This window comes from Rattus norvegicus, chromosome 3 (assembly GCF_036323735.1).
Source record: "Rattus norvegicus strain BN/NHsdMcwi chromosome 3, GRCr8, whole genome shotgun sequence".
NCBI classification, from domain to species: Eukaryota; Metazoa; Chordata; class Mammalia; order Rodentia; family Muridae; genus Rattus; species Rattus norvegicus.
This window is the reverse complement of record NC_086021.1, coordinates 169,856,518-169,879,007: the sequence shown is the minus strand read 5'-3', so window position 1 is coordinate 169,879,007 and position 22,490 is coordinate 169,856,518. Positions and strand designations below refer to the sequence as shown.

The 22,490-nt window shown below is 43.9% G+C and overlaps 1 protein-coding gene across 21 annotated transcripts in view; it reads left to right on the top strand.

Annotated features, from left to right (window-relative positions):
* Nucleotides 1-22,490, top strand: part of Zhx3 (zinc fingers and homeoboxes 3) — a 130,875-nt gene that overhangs the window by 89,364 nt on the left and 19,021 nt on the right. The gene's annotated exons all lie outside the window — the stretch shown is intronic.

The following is a 22,490-nucleotide window of genomic DNA, read 5'->3' as shown; positions in this document are numbered from 1 at the left end:
TTAGTGAATAGTGATGACAGTGGCTGTACTGATTGATGACAGGACGACAGGCACTCTGTTGTTAGCTTTGAATTTTTCCTGTATCTACCTGAACTAAATATCCAGTAGCCCTCAATCTTTTTATTTAAAAGTGTGTGTGTGTGTGTATCACATATACATACACACATATATACACACAAGTACACACTGAGAGAATTGTCTGCAATAACAATAGTTTGAAACAATTTGAGCTCATTTTCTGAAACCTTGTTCTTAAGGAGTCTACGATATGCCAGTCCTTACCTTACCATTCCTAAGGGAGGCCATTTGAAGGGAAGGATCTGACCACATTGTCTGAGCCAGCTACTGCAACACCAGTTGATAATGACTTACTGTCTGGCCGTGCCTTCTAGAGAGCAATACATGCATGGCCCTTGCATGCATTGCATTGGTTTCCTTACACAGAGCTCCCAAGACATGCTTCTAATTGAGTGTCTCCCAGGAGGACCTCTGGGTAGGCATAAGCACTTATGATTATTAAGCAATTAAACAGTACCACTCGAAGTACATTTCTCTCAATATTAGGACTCTGAAGGTCAAATTATATATCCGATGAAGGGACAACTGTGTACTTGTCTTTTTCACCATGCCCCGCCTCCCTCTCTGCATCAGCAAATCATGTTTGTTTTCATTCTCATATGGTCTCCTTCTGAGCTCTTACCTTGGGTCTTGATTGCTTAAATAAGTCATGTAACCCTGCGTGTTACCCCAGGATGAATCCAGTGGCTATAGTGCCACAGGGTTTTCAGGGCTGCATAGGACCCAGAAACCCCAGAAAGTTTGTAAGGAGCTTGGGAGGAAAAAACAACAACAAACAAAACGAAAATAACAAGAGCAACAGAAAACAGTCCTTCTGACCTAGATGTGGGGGGATCTGCAGCCTGGAACTGTCATTTGTTACTCTTGATTCGGGAAGCCATCCTTAGGATAGACTAACAAAGCAGAAGCCTTTGCTTTTCATCTTTTGTTTTTTATCACAGAATGCCGAAGTCAGATTGAAGCCACCCAACTCTGAACTTGGTTCCACATATGTGTCCAAGCCCTCCTTTATTGTGAGCCATCTTAAATCGGGTTTCTTACTTGCAACATGGAATCATATGGTGCTTGGTACATATAGAACCTTCCATTTGTAATACATCAGTGACTCTGACCATAAAAAAGGAGCCTAGGAACTTGAGGGTTATAACTTTGCGAGGCACAGTCAGTCTGGGTGAACACAATTTTGCAAAGTAACGACTTGCCTGTATATTTTGATGCTTTTCAAGTCTTGCCTTTATTGTTTTAATAATCTCATAAGACAAGATCTTACTCTTAACCTTTAAACTTGTGGCAATCCTCCTGCTTCAGTCTTCTAAGAGTTGGGATTATAGGCACACTTAACTTTACTTGCATCGCTACTTCGATTGATTAAATATAAACTTAGGTAAACCAGCAAAGTTGCAGGTTTTTGTCATGTGTTTTTCACAGTGAAATTTTTCACAGTGAACAAAGGTTAATAGCATTATGTAAGTTTCTACCAAAAAAAGTTCATTATTTATAGCCTACTGGTATTCAGTATTCTCCATCAGTAACTTCCTCTCAACAGAGCCAGAATTTTGATGCCTTAGCAGCAGTGGTCTAGTTGAACTCTATTCACTGAACCCTGATAATAAGTTTAAGGAAATACTCACAGGACAGCCTTGAACTCTCTCCCAGCCTGTCCAAGCCAAAATAGAAAAACCTCACCAATTCGGCTATTTCATGTCCACAGTGACAAAGGCTTGCTGAGCTCCACAGTGCCCTGGCTGTGTGTGCTGCTTCTAGAATGCCAGCTGGAAGGCCAGGCTGAGGTGGCCAGGCTGAGGTGGCCAGCTGGTGGCGGAGCACCTACTCTAAGACTGGGCAGCTCCTTTCTGTGACACTGGAGTCAGAAACAAGATGGGCACGCTGCCAGCTATTGAAGCAGTGACCTACTTTTACAGTACTCGGTCGGGTTTCTCTCTTCTCTCTGGAGGCCGTATTCTTACATTCTCCCGGGTGCTCAACAAGCCACTTCCCCCAGCTGAACCCTTTTGCTTGGTCTTCAGTTTGAAACAGGCAACTCTAAGTTGAAGACAGTAATGTCTATCCCTTCTCCTCACTGGGAAGGTAGAAGACAGTTTATCAGTATAAAATAGAGGGATAGGGAAAGGATCAGCCAAGGGAAGGCTAGATGCTTTTGAGGAAGAACAAAACAGTTCATCTGGGCAGAGGGTGGTGTTTGGTTTATAGGTCCAGGGTTTTGTTCTTGAAATCCTAATCACATGTTCCAGCTGATGGCTTAGCTTGGCCACCAAACTTTGCTTGCACTCCATAATGTAGTGAGATAGAGGCAGAGTGATAAACCTTTACAGATTTGCTCAGACAAATCGTGTTGAGGAGGAACACTGCTTGAGAGTTTGCCGCTCTGGTCCAGTGTAGCAGAAGTAGGGATGGGTCTGGGACGAGGCTGCTGGTTGTGCTGGGCAAGAGCACTAAGAAGGGTATCAGAAATTCCTGCCAAAGTCCCACCCACACTGTGCTTGCAGACATTCTCATCCCCACCTGGCTCACTGCTGTGGGACTAGAGCATGGGTTTTGAGTTGTTTGTCCCTGAGGTATATGCTGTCCTCATAGCAGGTTTGTGTGCTCCAGGCCCTCCTCTTAGGCCTCCTCAAGGAGATAGCAGGATAATGGGGGAGGTGTGTTGTGTGGTTCCATTCTCCCAGAGGTGACTGAGCCACTTTTTAAAGCCTAGGGCCTTTCATACCTAGAATGAAGCATATTCCTCTCTCCTGTCTACACAAGTCCTTCTCATCCCTGAGCCCTGCTCTCACAGGATGTGAGCTCCGCTTGTTGTCCTGAGGGACATTTGCTAACTGTTTTCTAGTGTCCCATTGCCTTTGCCTTTTAACTGAGCCACAGAGCTGTGAGTTTCTACTCTCACCTGCATCTGCCCGTCCCTCTCAGCGAAACCGAGGCTCCTTTAGAACACATTATCTTCTTAGTCAGTGAGTCCCATGCAAGAAGTGTGTATGTGATGGAAATGAACTTGCTTGCCGTCTGGTACCGAGATGACTGAAGATACGGAGAGAACTACTAAAGGTTCTTTTTAGGGAGTGGAGAGAGGGCTTAGCAGTTTAGAGAGGTTACTGCTCTTCTAGAAGATCTGGGTTCAATTTCCAGCACCACAGGCTCCTTACAACCTGGAACTCCAGTTTGGGGACCCAGCATCCCCTCTGGCCTCGTTGGCACCAGGCACACATGTGACAATACACATGCATACAGCAGACAAAACACTCCAACATTCAAAATAAAAATAAATCCTTTTTAAAATAAAGGATTTTTTTTAAAAATTCTCATTTATTTTGAGAAAGAGTCTATTTATGTAGCCCAGAGGGACCTTGACTGGATAATTCTGTAGCCTCAGCCTCCCAGTTGCTAGCGCTACAGGCGTGAACCACTTCATCCAGGGCAGAGGGTTCTTGCCTTTTTTCTGGCTGAAATGCCTCTTGTATTCAAAGTAAGATAAAAGCAAAAGTAAAAAAGATAAGTGCAAAAGAGATAGAGCCTATGAAACTAACGGCTTGTTAGTACGTGGGTGCAGGGAGCAGTGAGTCGCATAGTGTAATGTCAGTTTGACAGATGCCAGAGTTTGAATTTCTGCCTTGGCTTCCCTCAGTGATGGTTCTTCCTAGAAGTATAAAATGACACAAACCCTTTGGTTCCCAAGTTGGTTTTGGTCATGGTGTTTTATCACAACAATAAAAACCCTAAGGGGGCTGGGGATTTAGCTCAGTGGTAGAGCGCTTACCTAGGAAGTGCAAGGCCCTGGGTTCGGTCCCCAGCTCCGAAAAAAAAGAACCAAAAATAAATAAATAAATAAATAAAAACCCTAAGACAGAAATTGGTACCATGTTTGGGATATCACAACATGTGCATCCTGATCATGTTCTTAGGAGGATTGTGGTGGGAGTAGAAGGAGGAGCTGGCCTTATACCGTAACAGAACAGAGGCATGCTGTTTCCTTACTGTTGTACATGATAGATACCCTCCAAAATGCTGTCAGATTCATATTATTATCATGCTTCAACACGAAATGCTCACATGCCAACTTTGGTAGATGTACCAAAGTCTGAACTCAGCATTCAAAAGGTTATTGGGTGACACCAGTGTTTACTAAGTATGGGAGTTGAAGTTGCCTTTATGGTAATTCCTTGTTCCAAAGGGAGTGCACAGTATATGCTTGATAGTGGATGATATAGTGATAAATGAATCCTACAGTAACTTTGTACATTTGTCTAAGTTTTGTCATGATTTGAATTGAGATAGTGAGAATACGATTTCAAGAACGTTCCTTGATTGAAGGACAGTTCTGTACACCAGAGGGTGCCATGCTTCAACGTTCACACCTTCTTTGTTTCTTATGGTTGGTTGGTAGCAGTTTTGAGGAGTAGCCAGTTGAGAATTGGCTCTCAACAAAGGACTGCCTGAACACGCCCTTTTCTCTTTTGCTGCTTTCCAGCCTAATAAAGGGGTTCAGAAATGCTACACCCCACACTTCCTGGGTCTGTTTCACTGTATTCTAGTCCTTAACTGTCGGGTTCTTTGTTAACCTAGACAACTTTTTTTTTAATGTTGCAGCTTAAGTACTTTTCAGTCTTCTGTCTTTGGTGGAAATGGAGACCATCTGGTTACTGTTGTCTGTGTAGTAACAATGATTGAAAATGGTTATTAAGTCACTCTTCAGCCTTTTCTCTTGTCTAGGCAAAGTTGTCTCTGTTCCTCTGACCATGGCCCATAAATCTCATTTTCTAGTCCTTTAATCATGCTAGTGGCTTTCTGTGGAAACTACATCAAAGGCTCATTTCAGTGCCTCCATTCTGGTAGGGTCTGGCCATCAGTATTTAATGGATATGGAATGTTGTTTTAGCCATCCTGTTTCTGTGGCGAGTCCCCATGTTTCCAAGCCAGTCCCAGTCTTCTGACCATTAGGGCCTATTTTCTCTATTTCTTCATTGTGACACATTTGAAATACTTTTGATTAAAGTGTTGATTGGATTAAAATGTGAATTGCAGCCTGTAAATGAGTCTAGCTGTTGGTTAATAGACGTTTTCAGCCTAACCTGTTGGTTTGAGATCCTTTTCTGTCTGGTTGTGACTTTTATCTTATGAGAAGCTAACCCTTTCCTTTACTTTAGTCATTGTTGACTCAACATCTGTGAGTATACTGTGTGCTCAACTCTGCTACAGATTGAGGAGGTTAAGGAAGAGGAGGAGGAGGAGGAGGAGGAGGAGGAGGAGGAGGAGGAGGAGGAGGAGGAGAAAGAAGAAGAGAAAATGTAGGGCTTGATTTCAAGGAGCTTGTAATTTGGAAGGAAAGTTAGGCATATATTTAAAAGTTGTGATGGAAATGCTATCATAGATAATTTAAGGGCAGTGGGAATGTGGAAGCCTTCATTGAAAATGTCCCTTTGAACTGGTGAAGTTCAATGCTAGTGCAGGTGAAGGCAGAGAGGCCAGCACGTTTAGGAGGCAGGGGCTTACGTGTAGCGAGGCATGCGTGGAACTTTACTGCATAATAGGACGTTGTGGAACCCACATGACTGGAGATTCTACGGCAGATCCTAGGAAAGTCAGATTCGCAGAAATAGGGAAAAGATCAGTGGTTTGCAGCGGAGGATAGGATAAATAGATAGAACACAGCATTATACTGTAATAGTGAACACAGTTTTCCCAGCCCATAAGAGTGTGCAAGTGAGCTCTAGTGTAAACTTCAGAGCCTGTGCGATCATTAAGTATAGAAAATGCGTTGTTGTGGTGGAGGAGGATCATAATTCTATAGGCATCATATGGATGGGGACAATAGATGAGAAACTATTGTCTGTCTCCTTGATTTCTGCTGTGAATCCACAGCTCTAAGGTGGGCTGGAGCTCAATGGTGGACGCTCTCTTAGCTTGTGGGGAGGCTCTGGGTTCAGTTCCCAGTGATGAGAAGCAAAATAAAGCAGAGTCAGAGTCGGTGCCACATCTGTGATTCCAGTCCTCAGAAGATGGAGGAGGAACCTCAGGAGGCTGAAGACATCTTTGACTGTACAGTGACTACAAGGCCACCTTAGGTGATATGAAAGCCTGTCTGAGAAAAACCCCAAGCAAAACAGATCTGGGCGTAGTAGCACATACCTGTAATCCAGCACTGAAGCAGGGGAATTGCAAGTTCCTGGGATGCATAGTAAGATTCTGTCTGAAAAGAGAAGGAGGGAAGAGGGGAAAGAGAAGGGAAGAAGGGAGAAAGGGCGGGAGGGAGGGAAGGAAAGAAAAATTAGCTAGAACAAGGAAGGAAAATGCCTAAATAAGTTAATATTAATAATATATTTTATGGGCTAGAGAGATGTCTCAGTAAGTGACAATGCTTGTCACACAACCTGAAAATCTAAATTGAAGCTCTTGGACCCCTACGGGAAGGCAGAGAGAAGTCTAAAGTGGTGTTCTGATCCGACAGGAGCACCCCACGCTCTCCATGCACAGGAGCACCCCACGCTCTCCATGCACAGGAGCACCCCACGCTCTCCATGCACAGGAGCACCCCACGCTCTCCATGCACAGGAGCACCCCACGCTCTCCATGCAGCTCTTCTTTTACAAATGTGTACATATATAGTACAGACATACATGCACCTTCAACAACTTGCATATTTTATTTGACCAGATCTATTAATAATGTTTTAATATGTAATTGATATAATTTTTCGATATTTTATCCTTTGTACCATGTCTTTGCAGTATTTTATACTTACAGAACTCTGAATTTTCACATTGGCTTCCTTTGAATGTCCGGTAGAATGAACACCTGCAGCTAATGACTGCCATGTTGACGCTCAGGCTCTGAAACCTGAGTGCTCCGCTCACTCACAAGCCTCGCTAGCCATGGTGTCTCCCTCTCCCTGAGCTCTGTAATGCAAGCAAGGGGAAGAGAACTCAGAATCAGTTCATCCTCCAGTCTCAGCTGTTTCCCACACTGCCTATGGCTCCAGTTCAGGGCATCTAGGGTAGTGCTGTTGCCCAGTACAAATACAGTGAAGCCATGTGTGTGAGTTTAAATGTTATAGTAGTCCCACCGAGAAACAAAACAAAGCATTATTTAATTTACTTAAAATATTTCAATGTATACTCAAAATTGCTAATGAAAACATAGATCCTTGGAATAAAATAGAGAGCTCAGAAATTAACTGATACACACATAGTTGATCTTTGATCAGTTCCTTTACTGAAAAAAGGACAGTCCTTTTAACAAATGGTGCTGGGAAAACTAGATGACCCTGTGCAGACAGGTAAAGCTAGACCCCTACACCATACAGAAAAAATGAAGGCAGTGTGGATCAAAGACCAAATTAAAAAATCAAAACTATAAAACACTTTGAAGACCTCACAGGAGGCAGAATCTGTATTGCATTAGAGTAGTAATGATTTCTTATCCATGATACTGAAAGGATTGATAGGAGGTGATTAGACCAATTGAACCACATCAAAACCTTGAGTTCTACGTATTAAGGGGCATTCAAGAGTGGAGAGTGAGTGCACGGTCTGAGGCGCTGTGCCCTGGACAGCAAGCCCTTTCCCTCAGTGCCTTTGTCAGGAGCTTTGTCACAGCAATTAAACAAGTAGATAGTCCACGTTCTCAAGTTGTTTTGGTCACAAGCTGTTTTTGTCAGAAATGATAAAACCAAGAAATGCAGCACATAAGGGAAAGAGCAGAGCAGGGTGCATGGCGTGGGAGTGATATGGAGATCTCTGCTTGGACATCTGGTACAGTGGACTGTGTCCCCAAACCTTTGCACTGAAGTCCTTACCCCCAAGGTAGGCTGAGGAAGTGTATCTTTTGGAAAACCATCAGACCACGGAGCAGTATTGGTGTATTTAAAAGAGGCCCAAACATTCTTCTTTTGACTCTTCCACCTTATGAGGCCACAATGAGATGACTGACTGAGAAAATAGGTCCTCAGCAGACAGTGTCTACCAGCAAGGTGATCGAGAAGGTTCCAGAGATGGGGGAAGTTAATTTCTATCTATAATCCACCTGTTTTGTGGCATTTTGTTGCAGCAGCCCAGACAGACAACAGACAGTGGGAGGTGGAGACCCAGGCTCTAGAACATGGAGCCTGGATGTTTTTCTCTTGTTTAATTTCATAGGCAATACATGGAGGTCAGAGAGGAACCTGTCAGTTGTGATTGGAAATGATGGGGCTAGTGCTTTGGAAGTCACTTGGGTATAGAAGAGTCCAAGTCCTGACCTGGGTGAGATTACACAAGTGCCTCCTCCACCTCCTGGGTCCTAAGGGTCCTTAATGGCTTTTGAGACTTGGATAACAGCTGCACAGGGGCTGCTGGGAAGAGCCCCTGACTGGTCACCCAGAGGCACCTGACTGGTCACCCAGAGGCACCTGACTGGTCACCCAGAGGCAAGTAGTTTGGTCAAACTGGGAAGAGGGAGTGGTGCCCACAGTGAGCCAAAGGCTGAACAAAAAAGTTAAATAAATGGACTGTGGCTGGCTAGCTGGCTCTGTAAGAGAGAGCGGAGGATGGGAGAAGGCCATTTAGTGGAACGTTTTCTGGGTTTTATGGGAGTTAAGTAGTATTTTAAGTCAGAAGATTTTTTTGTCAAAGGATATCATAGAAACAACAAATTGGTACATTCCAATAAAATGGCCCTTTTCTTAAAGGCAGATAAACTTTGCCAGATTTGTAAGACAGACATACAATATCAAATTTTAAAAATGGTTTATGTTTTCTGTATTTGAGAATCTCTGCATGCTCACCACATACATGCCTGAGAGTGAAGAATCCAGATGCTAGAGTAGTTCCCCTGGGGACTAGAGTTACATTACATACATGCTATGTGGGTGCTGGGAACCAAACCAAGGTCCTCTGTTAGAGCAGCCAGTGTTCTTACCCACTGAGCCATCTCCTCAGCCCCTCACATAAAATTTTAAAACATAAAATTCAGAAAAATTCTTAGAAACTTTCTTTTTCTGAGATAGGGTATCATTGTATAGCCCTAGCTAACCTCAAAATTGTGATTCTCCTGCCTGTGCCTTCCAAGTTTTAGGGTTACAAGTGGGGTCACCATGCCTAGTAGAAACTTATGATTTAGGTCTCTTCAATCTCATAGAAAGGAAATAAATGAATCCTACTTTGTTGAGAAAGTTAACTCACCCATGCACTAACCCAGGAGTCTTACTGAGTGACTACGTGTGTGAGTATTCATTTGTATCTGTCCAAAGAGTTGAATGAGTGTCTGTATGTGTGCATGGGCCCATATGTGTACATGTAGGGCAGTGGTATGGTTCATTTCTGATTTGAAGTCTTAGACTTTGTACCTTTCTTGTTAAGGACTACTGTTGCTGTTATGAAACACCATGACCAATGCAACTTGGAGAGGAAAGGGTTTGCTTGGCTCACACTTCCACATCATAGTCCACCACTGAAGGAAGTCTGGGCAGGAACTCAACAGGGCAGGAACCTGGAAACAGGAGTTAATACAGAGACCATGGTGGGATGCTGCTTACTACTGGCTTGCTCATCATGGCTTGCTCAGACTGCTTTCTTGTAGCACCCAGGACCGCCTGGAGAGCACCACACACAATAGGTTGGGCCCTCCCACATCAATTGCTAATTAAGAAAATGCCTTACAGGCTTGCCTGTAGCCTACTGTCATAGAGCCACCTCTCAAATGAGGCTCCTTTCTGTCTGATGACTCTAGCTTATGTCAAATTCACATAAAACGCTAGCAAGCACAGTACCCGTACAGCCAATTTTAGTGTCACAGGTTTTGACTGTTTTTATTATTGCTTTGTAGCCTACAGAAGGCTTAGGTGGCAAGGCCTCTTTCTCCTCCCCTCAAGCCACTTCAGTGCTCTAAAGCTCCTCAAAGACAGAGCCAAGTGCATACAGCGGCCCCAAAATGCCTCGTTTGACTCTGTGCATCTTGGCCTGCTGCCTCCCAGGAAATTATGCTGATCATGACTATGATCTTGAAGAGTTCTGGGAAAGTGTGGAACTTTACTGATGGAGTACCGTTGGGCCTGACAGTTTGATATACTATCAGAAGTAGATGTTGTAGGTGTATCCTGGCTCTTATGCTGAGCAACCCATTGAATGGTATTTAATATTGCCTATCAAGAAAAAAAATGGTAACTTCCTGAAAAGAGTTCAAAATGCTACTCCAGAAGTGAGCGTGTATTTACGTGTTGGGCCTTTACTTCCAGGGAACTGAAGCCTGTACTCCTGCAACCTTTCCCTGTTGGAGCACTGCCTTTCTCCCCATGAAGGAACTAGAGCTTCTTCAACAGAGAAGGCAAGAGAGGGCTCAATAGCTTTCTTCCCTCTTTGACCAGTAGAATAAATTTAAAAATGAACTTGTCGAGTCTGTTGTGTTTTATAAAAAGAAGAGAAAGAACCCAGGGATATGTTTGGAGGTGCAGGATGGTGTGGGGACACCGGCTGCAAGGTGAAGGACAGTATAGAGTAGAGTTTATTCAGGGCGTGGGAGGGGAGTTGAGGGGGGTAGTAGAGAGAGAAAGGAAGAATGTGTGCATATGGGTGGGGAGAGGGGGGAGGGGGGAGGAGAGTGAGTAGAGATCGGCCATGAACACATGGAGAGAGGGGGGTAGGGGAATGGGGAGAGAAGAGACAGGAAACGAGTAAGAAGAGCAAGAGAAGAACAAGAAAGTGAGGAGGGCCAGCTGCCCCTTTTGTACTGAGTCAGGAACATCTGACTGTTGCCAGGTAACTCTGGGGCAGAGCCTAGAAGACATGCCAACAGAGTTCACTAGAAAGAGAACCCAAATGGCATCAGAAAGGACCAGGAAGCAAGCTAGTCAGAGGGAGCGAGTTTAGTGACAAGAACTAAAACACGAGGCACAGATGACACTGCAGCTGCTGCCCCACCAGCGTCACAGGATTGGGGAGGGAGGACTAAGGAGGAGCGGAGTTCATTCACGTATCAACTCCCGTGTTCACAGCGTTATTCACAGGCGTTAAGAAGTGGACACAGACTAACATCCACTGACAAAGGGATAAAACGGATGTGATGGATATAGAGAGTGGAATTAGTCTTCAAAAGGAAGGGCATTGTGACACAGTATTAAAACAAACATAAAGGAACCTTGAGACAGCTGAGTGAAATGAACCAGACGTAAGAAAGCCAACAGTCTTCGTACCTAAGTAAACCCTGGTTATTGTTGTGGATTGCTGTCTGCTTTTTCTGCCCCTCAAAGAGGGCGCCTGTACTAGGTGAGGTCAGGTGAAATCTCAGATAAGACTAGGGCCTGTGATTGGACCGAGGTACCCTACGTAATTCAATCATTCATCTGTAAAGCCAATTACGGCTCCTAGGACCATGTGGTTCTGGCTCATCACCCTCTCCTTCAGGCTCCATCTCTGTCTCTGTCTCTCCCTCTCCCCCAGTCCCCTTTCTAAAACTTTTAGCTCCACCTTTTCTTCCACTGCCCAATCACAGTTTGTCAGAGCTGAGATATTTGGGGTATATAGGAAGGTGATTTACCCTGCCACCTCTATGGGATGGTCTCAGCCTCCACCCCACTAGCCTATTACTTTCTTACTTGTTATCTGTAACAGCTAAAAGTCCTGGGAAATTATCATTTTAACATTTGGTTAAATTTAACTTTTTTGTTTCGAATACATAGACTACTGATACTGTTCTGAAATTAGGGGGTGAGCTGGGGTCCATGGGGGCTAATGGTTAGCTAATGGCAGTATAAATGTATAGCTTTTTATTTTTCACACATGCATATTACTCCACTATCTAGATGTGCTTATAGTTGATTTGACTGTGATTGATTGGGTTGTTTCTCATCTGTTGCTGTCCCAGTGCTCATCACGTATTGCATCCTTTATGTGTATGGGGGTTTATCAATAGGCAGAGTTCCTATCTGTGTTAGAGTGGCTGAGTTGAATAAAGGAAAACATTTCCATTTTTGTGTAGTGACTCTTAGAAACAGTGAGTGAAACCTATTTTTGAAGCCTTACCCACTCAACCTCAGATGTCTCTGGTTTTCCCTAAGCAAGCAAAAGAACAGCAGACAGGTCTGTGTTCCTCACAGTGATGGAGTGGAGTCTGTGTGTCTGATCTTGTGGGCTTTGTAGTAAGGTCAGTGAAGAGAGTTGTCAATGAGGTTAGGTCTGGAAGAGGAGGCGGCATGCTGGATTTGCAGGGTGAGCCAGGGAGGGTTTTTATTTTTCTAAATGAATGTTCTTCACAGATTCTTGTAAGCATGCCAGCCTGCAAGCTATTTAGCTTGAAAACTATGTGGACTACACTGGAAATTTTCAATTAAAACAAATGTAATTTCAGAAGTAAAACCACATCCAGAAGAAACCATTTATAATGCTTTAAAATTTTTTAGTTTAAATTTAATAAAGTAATTTACTTTTGTATTTGAAACAAAATTCAGGATTCAAGTCTGTTTCCCGGTAACACATTTACTTTGAAAGCAGCTTTCTCACACCTCTGTGGAACAAGTGCTGGCCACTTGCCTCTTCTGCTACCCTAGCATTGCTCCCAGCCCTACCCCAACCCCTTAAGTCTCACCCCACTTCCTGTATTTTTCTGTGGGTTTGAGTGGTTTTGGCAAAGACTAGAGTCCTTTTCACTGGGGAAATTGGTATTTCACGGCCTCTCTGCTCATTAGCAGTCTGATCCATTTGCTCCCCCAAACACTTGGGAGGAAACCAGCTTGATCTAGTTTCCCCAGAACAGATACCCACTCTCAGCCGCTCAGAGCGCCTTTGCTCTCTGCATGGTGCTTCCTAGTTGCAGATATGTTTTGGTTGATAGTAATGCCACCATCTTACTCACCAAGTTCAAGTCTGTCTCCATTCACATGGACACAGCACACATACCCTGTACTTTCAAGTGTTTTCAGAGCCCAGCTACCCCTCATTGCCTCAGTTTCTCCCAACCTGATGCCAGCCCCTGTCAGCTCCTTCCTGGACTTCTTTCATATCCCGATGGATGTCCCTGTGTAGCCTCTGGCTTTTCCCAGTTTGTTCTGAGTACAGCCAGTGGAGCCATGCTGAACTAAACACAAGGCAGATCCTATCAACCCTGTATTTAAAGTCTTCCTTTGGCATTACCTGCCTTGGAAATTTTAACATCATTGTGTGTCTGCACTGCCCCACCCCCGCAGCTCTTTAACCTGGTCAATTCCTGACCTCTCTTTACCGCTGCCACCATTTCAACACCTAGTGCCAGCTAGTATTTCTGCCTGGAATATGCTCCCTACATACCCAGACAGCTTAGTTCTTCATGTCCCAGCCGATGCCCTGTGCTGGGGATTGAAGACAAGGCCTTGTCCATGTGAAACAAGTGCTTTCCATTGAGCTATGTGCCCAACCCCCAGCTCTTCTCTTATGACTGGGTGAGTGGGCACTCTCTGAGACAGTGCCAGTGAACGGCCCAAGAGTAAATACTGAAACAAAGCAGATACTTTCCTGAAAGTGCCCCTTGGAGGTAACACATTTTCTCACACTTCATTGGTTACATCTAACCTTGGGTAGACAGAGAATTCCAGTGTGTCTAGGAAAGCAAGCCCCAGAGTATTAATGGTCCTAATAACCACAGAAGATCATTGGCTTCCAGAAGTCAGAGATGGCATAAACGTAGCAAGTCTGACCTACCTGAAGGTGTTTGCATGTGCTCACTATACAATACTGTTCTAAAACCCTTTCCATTGGTGCTAAGTGTTGAGCGCTTGTCTCTGGAGGTACTCAGACAATGACTGTTCTAACCACCAAGCAGTGGTGTACTGAAGGACCCTCATACAAGGTGGCTGGCTAAACTGAGTCTTTCCAGTAAGTGCCTCTTATTCTGGAACCTCTGTGGTTCTAACATGCTCCCCTTCTGAGCTTGGAGAATAACTTAGCACTCAATTTAGAGTGATAACATCTGAGTGGAGCAGGCTATTTCTGTTGGTGATTTGACAGAAACACGAATTGTTTGAAGGGTGAAAGCTGAGAGCTTTAGCCCTGAGCCCTCAGTTGAATTATGAGTTTTAAATGCAGAAAGTATTGAGACCTATAAGCACTCAATGGGTTAAACTAGCCCAGCTCTGGGCTATGCCTTTCTTTACCTCAGGCAGACGTAGGGTTCGACAGATTTGAACTTTGTGTAAGCTCTTTATTTTCAATGGAACTCTGACTACTCCGGCCAGCAGATCTGCTGCATTACCACAGTCCTGCGCACACACACTCTGGACAGAAGATGGTTTCCTATGTGTGCTGTTCATTGTAGAGTGCTGCTGACTCATTCTGTCCCACCGTGACAGTTCTCTGTTAGATGTAGCAGGAAAATACAGCTTGTCTTCTCTTTTCTTATTTTATATCACTATTATTGTATTTTTCCTGTGCATGGGCACACATGCCACAGAGTACAAATGGAGGCCAGAAGACATTTTGTGGGAGTTGTTTTCTTCTTCTACTCTGTGGGTACCAGTTCTAGAACGGGTGAGGCTTGGCAGCAAGCTTCCTTACCTACTAAGCCATCGTGTCAGACTACAGCCCCTCATCTGACAGAAAAAAGTAAGAATCATTCTAACATTGTCATGTCCTTTGTAATGGCTGGTTTTATGACAGATTGACATGGCTGGAGTCATCAGAGGGGAGGGAGCCTCAACTAAAGGCATGTCTATGAGAGTAGGCTGTAGGCAAGCCTCTAGCAATTAATGTGGGAGGGCCCAGCCTAATGTGGGTGGTGCTGTCCCGGGTGGTCCTGGGTGCTATAAGAAAGCAGTCTGAGCAAGTCATGATGAGCAAGCCAGTAGTAGGCAGCACCCCGCTATGGTCTCTATTAACTCCTGTTTCCAGGTTCCTGCCCTGTTGAGTTCCTGCCCAGACTTCCTTCAGTGGTGGACTATGATGTGGAAGTGTGAGCCAAGCAAACCCTTTCCTCTCCAAGTTGCATTTGGTCATGGTGTTTCATAACAGAAACAATAATCCTTACTGAGGTGCCCTTTAATGATTTTTTTTTAAGTAGAGCCAGGCAGTGGTGGCACTGCCTTTAATCCCAGCACACAGGAGGCAGAGGCAGGTGGATCTCTGTGAGTTTGAGGCCAGCCTGGTCTACAGCTTGAGTTCCAGGACAGCTAGGGCTGTTACACAGAGAAACCCTGTCTCAAAAGGAAACAAAAAAGGAGGACATAAAATAGAATAAAGAAAAGGATGAGGAGGAGAATGGCCACTACCCACCCAGTCGACTGGAGTAATTGTAACTCTTTGGACGTCTATGGAGCTATGGCAGCAAAGCAGTGTGTTTGCTGTGTAGGAGACATCCAGGGTAAATGCAGCCTCAAGGGAACGTGGACTCAGTCAGAATGAAGGTCTGCTGTGATGGGCGTAGCCTGTCCTCCTCCTTACTTAGTAGCTTCTCTGTGTTAAAAGAGGGTGGGAGCTTAGAAGTCCCCGAGGGGCCTTGAGGATGGAACTAGGAGAGATACGGAGCCGTGGCTTTTGAGCGGTAGAGTTTATGTCTGACCTCATTTTCTCGGTGGTGTGGAAAATTCCCAGAAAGATAATTCTTAAGGTTTGGGCAGTAGGAAGGTGGGCGGCACTATCTGGTTGTCATGGTCAAAGTTAGTAATTTCCAAGAAAGGAAAGATAAACATTTAAAGCAAAACACTTCTTTAGAAGTTGTTATAAAGACTTTTTCATATGCCCTTTTATGTCAGATTTTGTTTTTATTTACAAAAATATGAGATATATACAGTAGAATGGTCAGATTTTTTTTTCATTTTTTTTACCAGCCCCCATTTTTTTTCCTGTTATTCTTTCACCCTTCCGTAAATGACTGTATCATGGGTCGTTTGCTCATAAATATGTCTGCATGTCGTACTAACCAACTTGGGACTTTGGTTTTGACATAATTGAAATGCTAGTGTTAGATATAAAGACATTAATTCTTTAATACTATATAATGTCCAATTTTTGGTAGATGGGCTAAAAAGAAAAGTACTGCCATTGTTCCTAGTGTGGGAATCCCTGGTCCAGGAGGGGAATCTGTTTTCCATTCCCTTTGATTGGGATTGGCCTTAAGACCTACCTTTGACCAGTGGAGTACGTCAGAAATAATACTGGCAGTTCCAGATCTAGCTCTTAAGGTGGCTAGCAACTTCCTGTCTTGGATGTCATCCATCATACAGGTTGTCTGACTACTCTTTATAACCTTACTGTGGGAAGGCCTAAGCTTCCAGGTAAGAATGAGTCTTGGCCCAACCATCCCAGCCAGGGGATGACAGGTACAGGAGAGAAGCCATATCCTGCTCTCCAGCTCCCCTGCCCTGAGCAAAGAATCTTCCAGCTAAGGCTACTGGGGATCTTGAGACACATACAGTCTTCTTCGAACCACTGGGCTTAGGGGTTTTTACTGTTTTTCCGTGTGATAATAAGCTAAAATGCCAACACATTTGTTGCCCTGATAGTAAGACACAGCTCATTTGCAAATGAAATTTTTATTTACTTTGAGCATAGCACTTACTCTAAAAGCCTGTGTTCTGTCCACTTGTTACTGTTCTCTTGCTTGCCATTAAAACCCAAAAACATTTGAATTGGGGCTGGAAAGGTGGCTCCGAGGTTAAGCGTACTGGCTGTAATTGCACAGGACCCAGGTTTGAGTGCCAGCATCCAGATGGTGGCTTATTCAATGCCTGAATCCTGCACATATATACAAGCAGACGAAACATTCATACATGAAAGATAGCCTTAAAAAAAAACGCAAAACAAAAATCGAAGTGTGTGTGTGCACACACCAGGCTTGCATGTGGCGGTCAGAGGACAAGTATTGCCTTTCTACCCTGTGAGTCCTGAAGGTCGTCGATCAAACTGAAGCCGTCAGGCACAGGCACGGATGCTTTTACTTGCTGAGCCATCTCACTAGCCACATAAGCACATTTTAAAGCACTATACTTTTCTTTTAGAAATACTTTTTATTCTTTCAAATTTTCATACAATGTATTTTAATCATATTCTTTCCCTCCCCCAGTTCCTGCCTTAACCTCTCCACCTCCCTACCCACCCAGTTTCCTGTTCTTTCTCACACCATCTCTCTAAAAAATATCAAAACAAAATGTCCAAAGGACAAAAAAATACAAAACATACAAAAGAGCACACAAAAACGAACCAAGGAGTCTGTGTTGTGTGGCCAACTACTCCTGAGCATAGGGCCTGCTCTGTAGTGTGGTTGCTGTATCCAGTGCCACACCATTAGAGCACGCTGTTTTTTTCCTTCTGGTATTTATCAATCATCCCTTCTCTGAGCTGAGGTTTTTGTCTGGCTAGAGCTTGTGCAGGTCTTGTAAAACATAATTCATATTCATATTCTCTGTGTGTCTCTGTCTGCCTGTGTCTCTGTCTCTGTCTCTCTCTCTCTCTCTCTCTTTCTCTCTCTCTCTCCTGACTACCTCTGCTTGTCAGGATTAAAGGTGTGTGTCACCTCACTCCACCAGCAGTATCATGTGATGACCTAATTATTGCCTGGTGGAGGAGAAAGGATCACAGTGTGAGTGAACCATCTTCTCTAAAGAAGGGAGAGTTCAGGAAGCAGGGCTCTAGAGCAAACCCTCTGGTGTGTAAAACTGTCACAGATGCCTGTAGGTGCCATCTTCTCTTTGCAAGCAGGTACATGCAAGAAACATGACAGCCCAGAAGACAATGAGGGATCTTGATTGAGGGAGTAGAATTGTTTCTTTACATGTTTACTTACAGTTGGTAACCTTTCTTTCTCTAACCAGCATTGCTGTCAGTGCACATTGACCCCTCTTTTGTGTACTTTATCTTATGTTTCACAAGTCTCTTCATTTAGATGCTTGAATTTGTTGAGTGTTGATGTAGTAGTTTATAATACCAGCCTCTGCTGCCAAATGGCCACTGATTGGCATCCTTTGATTCTGCCCAACAGTGATTCCCAGAAGTCTCACTTGCTCTGTAACTTAGGGTCTGGAGAGATGGTTCAGGGGTTAAGAGTGGTTAAGAGTAGGGACCCAATGTTGGTTCCCAGCATTCATATCAGATGGTTCACAAGCTCCTGTAACTCCAGCTCCAGGGTATCCAGTGTCCTCCTCTGGACACACATCTGTGTGTCCCCCACACATCTGTGCACATATACACAGACACACAGTTAAACAACAAAGGAATAAGAATCTGTGTGCATCAAATGTATGTTAGCCTTTCTGTTGCTGTGACAAAAGTCTGGAGGAAGGGAGACACTAGATGCTTTGCTCCGTGTGCATGGAGGCGTCAGTTCACGCTAACCTGCTGTGGAGGAGGAGCACAGCAGCTCGCATCCTGGGGCATCAGAAGAGGGCGGGCGTCTGCTGCTGAGTGTTCTCTCTGCTGTAGGATGATGGTATTTCCCTCTTAGTTCATCTTCCGTGGAAATAGCACCAGACCCTCGGGGGTTTGCCTGTTTGTTAATTTCTTAGACCTTCTTCAGTCCCTTGCAAGTAGCCATCAAGACTGACCATCACAGTCACGCAGTGCCCCGTCATCTGCCATAAGGTGCTCTGTGAGCATTCAGTTTCTAAGTCTGGCAAGAACACCCCCCCCACACACACACACACACTGCTCTGTTTCAGACAATGTAAAGCTGCTGCCTTTCCTCTTGAGAGGAACAGCTCAGGCCCAGTTTGTCAGAGTCGATAGAAAAGTGCTTAAGGCATTCCCCCCAGCACTTTCAGATAAAGGGGCGCATCCACATCCTCCCCACCCAAATTATGCCACCAACATGGTGGCATCTTGACTATGACTTTAATCCCATGGAAATCAAAATTCATGTGGCCAGCCCTGAAGTCACATAGTTCTGAGTCTTTACCTCCAAGAACACACTCTGGCTCCTGCTAGGTTTTCTTCTCTTTCTTTTTTTCATTTCTTTCTGTCTGTTGTTTTTATTAAAGCTTTGTGGTTCTTGTTAAAGATTTTAGAGCTTTGATTATTAATGTGAATTGACTTTCCCTCATTTTTCTAACCAGTCACTTCTGACATGTGGGAAGTCCACATCATGTGTGTTGTTAGTATAGTAATACATCTTACTCAGATTTCTTATTAGTGGGTAAAACCTTCGTCCTGTAAGCATGAAGGCCAGAGTTCAAGTTCCCAGAGGCCACATGAACGCTGGGTGGGTGTGGCTGCTGCCTGCAATCTCACCACACAGGAGGCACAAACAGTTTCCCTAGAGCAGACTGGCTAGCCAGGCTTAACCCAAACAACAATTTCCAGGTTCAGCAAGTGACCCTGCCTCAGAATATAAGGTAGAACGTGGTCGAGAAGATGCCCGAGGTCAGTGTTAGGCCTGCACACAGCCATGCAGGCGCCCGCGCATGCAATGCTGGAGACATCATGTCCCTGTTGCTCAGTGAAACCCAGTTCTTATCACAAATACCAGCACTGTCCATGTGCTTTTGCATTTGTGCCATAGAAGCAAGGGTCTTGCATTGTCTGCTATGAATTCTGCTGGTGGTCTGGGCGTGTGGTGAGCCCAGGTTCTCTTCCAGCGAGTGAGTGATGTGTCTTCCAGTTGGTGGCTCTCCATCTTTCTTTTCTCTCTCCTGCCAAGCATGGTGCTTACAGACATTGCCATTGACCCTTATCCCAAGTAGACATAAATAATGGACCATGTCACAAAACTGTCACTTAAATTGTAAACTTAAACATGTTGAGTGATGACCTTTTCTGCCCCCCTCCTCTGTGTCTGTCTCTGTCTGTCTGTCTCTGTCTCTGTCGGTCTGTCTCTGTCTCTGTCGGTCTGTCTGTCTCTCTCTCTGTCTCTCTGTCTCTCTCTTTCTCTTTCTCTGTCTCTCTCTCTCTGTCTCTCTCTTTCTCTCTCTGTCTCTCTCTGTCTCTCTCTCTCTCTCTCTCACACACACACACACACACACATACACACACACACTTTCATTCTGTTTTGCATCTGTCCAGGAGTAGAACTACTGGATATATTTGGTAACTATGTATATAGTAGCTTCTTGAGCAACTGCCAAAATATTTTTGTTTAAAGTAGCTGCACTATTTCACATACCAGAAACAGTGAAAGCTCCAATTTCACCATATTCTTGTCAGAAATTGTTCTCTGTCATGTGACTGCATCTCTCCTGATGGGTTGCAGAGGGATCTAATTGTAGTTTTCATTTGTTTCCTTAGCTACCAATGATGTTGGTATTTTTTGTTTTACTAGTATTTTTTGGCTTTGGAGGCAAGGTCTCACTATGTAGCCCTGGCTGTCCTGGAACTCATTATATAGACCAGGCTGGCCTTGAACTCTCAAGAGGTCTACCTGCCTCTACTTCCTAAGTGCTGGGATGAAAGCTGTATGCCGCCATGTTTGGCAAAGTTAAGCATTCCAAAATATACTTATTACCCATTCATGTGTCTTAGGGGAAATATCTGACAAATCTCTTACTCATTTTTCAGTAGATGGTGTTCTTCTCAAGTGGTAAAAGATCTCCATACACACCCCAGGAACACTTACCAGGCAGATGATTTTCAAGCCTGTTTTTTGGGCTGCAGCTCAAGCTTTCTACTGCCTTCAGCCCCAGCCCCAGTTCGTCACTTTGAAAGTGTGGCCTTTGAAGTCTAGCTTTACTTTTGATGAAGCCTAGTTGATCTGTTGTTTTCTTCTTGCACTTTTATTCTGTCTGAGATCTTTCATGACTTACCCAACAAGCTGATGTGCTCACTAGAGGACTGTAACTGCGTGCCATTCTTAAAGCCATTATAAAGCACTAACTTCAAAGAATTTGCTAAGTATATTTAAAGGTACTTAGAAAATATGTACTTTTGGCCAACAGACCTATTTCTGTACACTTATCCTCAGGAAATAACCTATAGAAGGAAAAAGACCCTGTATGGGCAGAGTTGTTCTTGTACTGTGACCCATAAAGTGAGCAGTTGAAGCTCATGTAACATTGAACAGGATTCAATAGAGTTAAGTCCACTGCAGTATACGATTAGACAGTAGACATTTTAATTATGAAAGCTGTGTAATGAAGTTAAGTTCAATAATGTGAGGAAAAGGAAATATATAGATCTCTACATCTAGATTATTTTGGTTGGGAATGTATATTTAGACACTGAAAACTGCCTATTATTATTAGATAGTTTTATTTTCTTAAACTTCACTTCACCACTAATGTCTTTATAAATAAATTCAGTAAATTTGCCCCTGACACTGGCGGGTGGTGGTGGAAGCAGTGACTGTGGTTAGATCTGGAGTGTGTTTATCACGGGACAGCCGCTTTAATAGCAGTTTGTTTTATCATCACGATTAAGCTAGATTTAGAAGCCAAAAAGAAAAGATAGCTTACCTTGTTTACTTTCTAAGAATTTGACACCAGATATTTAAATTCTCTCTATATTTTATATCAAATTCAAATAGATACTAATTTTAATATTAGAATCACTATACTCTTATTCATTACAGCTTGAATATTTGCTAACAAGAAATTTAATGATGAGGATGATGTGTCTATTCAAAAAGCTGGAGTTTTAAACATAAAATAGAATATAGATGTAATCAGTGCTCTACTCAAGAGAAAGCACTGGGAATAAGAGAGTGCACACCAGAGACAGGAGTGAGGCTCAAGAGGGGCCGTGATGGCAGACTCTGTTGAGAGCAGGTAGGGGTCACAGGGAAAAGCACCCCCTGATGGTGTTGTATGGAACGGCCGCTACAGCTATTTTGCATATAAGTAAATCCCTCAGTTTAGCTTCAAACGGATCAAGGATTTGTGTTTTTAAGAACAGAAAAAGCGTGAACAGAGATAAAAATGAAAAGTAACAAGCAAGTGCCGGACAAGCGTGTGACGAGCGCTTCGAGTCCAAGATGAGGCCTCACACTGAGCTGCTGACTCACCTGGGTTGGTGGGCTCCCTCTGATCCTTGGCTTACCTATGTGACAGTGTCATGGGCACATGGAGGGGCTACGGCTTTCCCATCGTTGGGAATACATGCAGTAGGACAACAAGTAGGAAAGGCAGGTGTGGCTCTCACACCCCCTGCCTGCTTCCACACTGAAACTGACTTGGTCTCTGGGCCTGGTTTGAAGGAGACAGAGGCTTTGTCATGTTCTTGTGTGTGGGAAGACTGTGAAAAGAAAAGCCCTTGTCGATCCAAATGTTTAAACAGGAATTACACTGGGTCTTTTGTTCTCAGTCTAAACTGGTTAGAATTAATTTTTAGGCTCAAAAGGATGGTTTTCCTTCCTTCCCTCTTTCTTGACTATAAGCTAAGTTACTTAATGCAAAGATATAGGGAGATAAACAAAGAAAAACTGTATAATTTAAACATATCAAATGGTGCAGAGCATCTCAGGACAACACCAAGGAGCGCCTGCCTTAACATTCACAGCACAGAGGCACAGTAGCTTCAACGATCGCACGGTAGAAAGTAAGC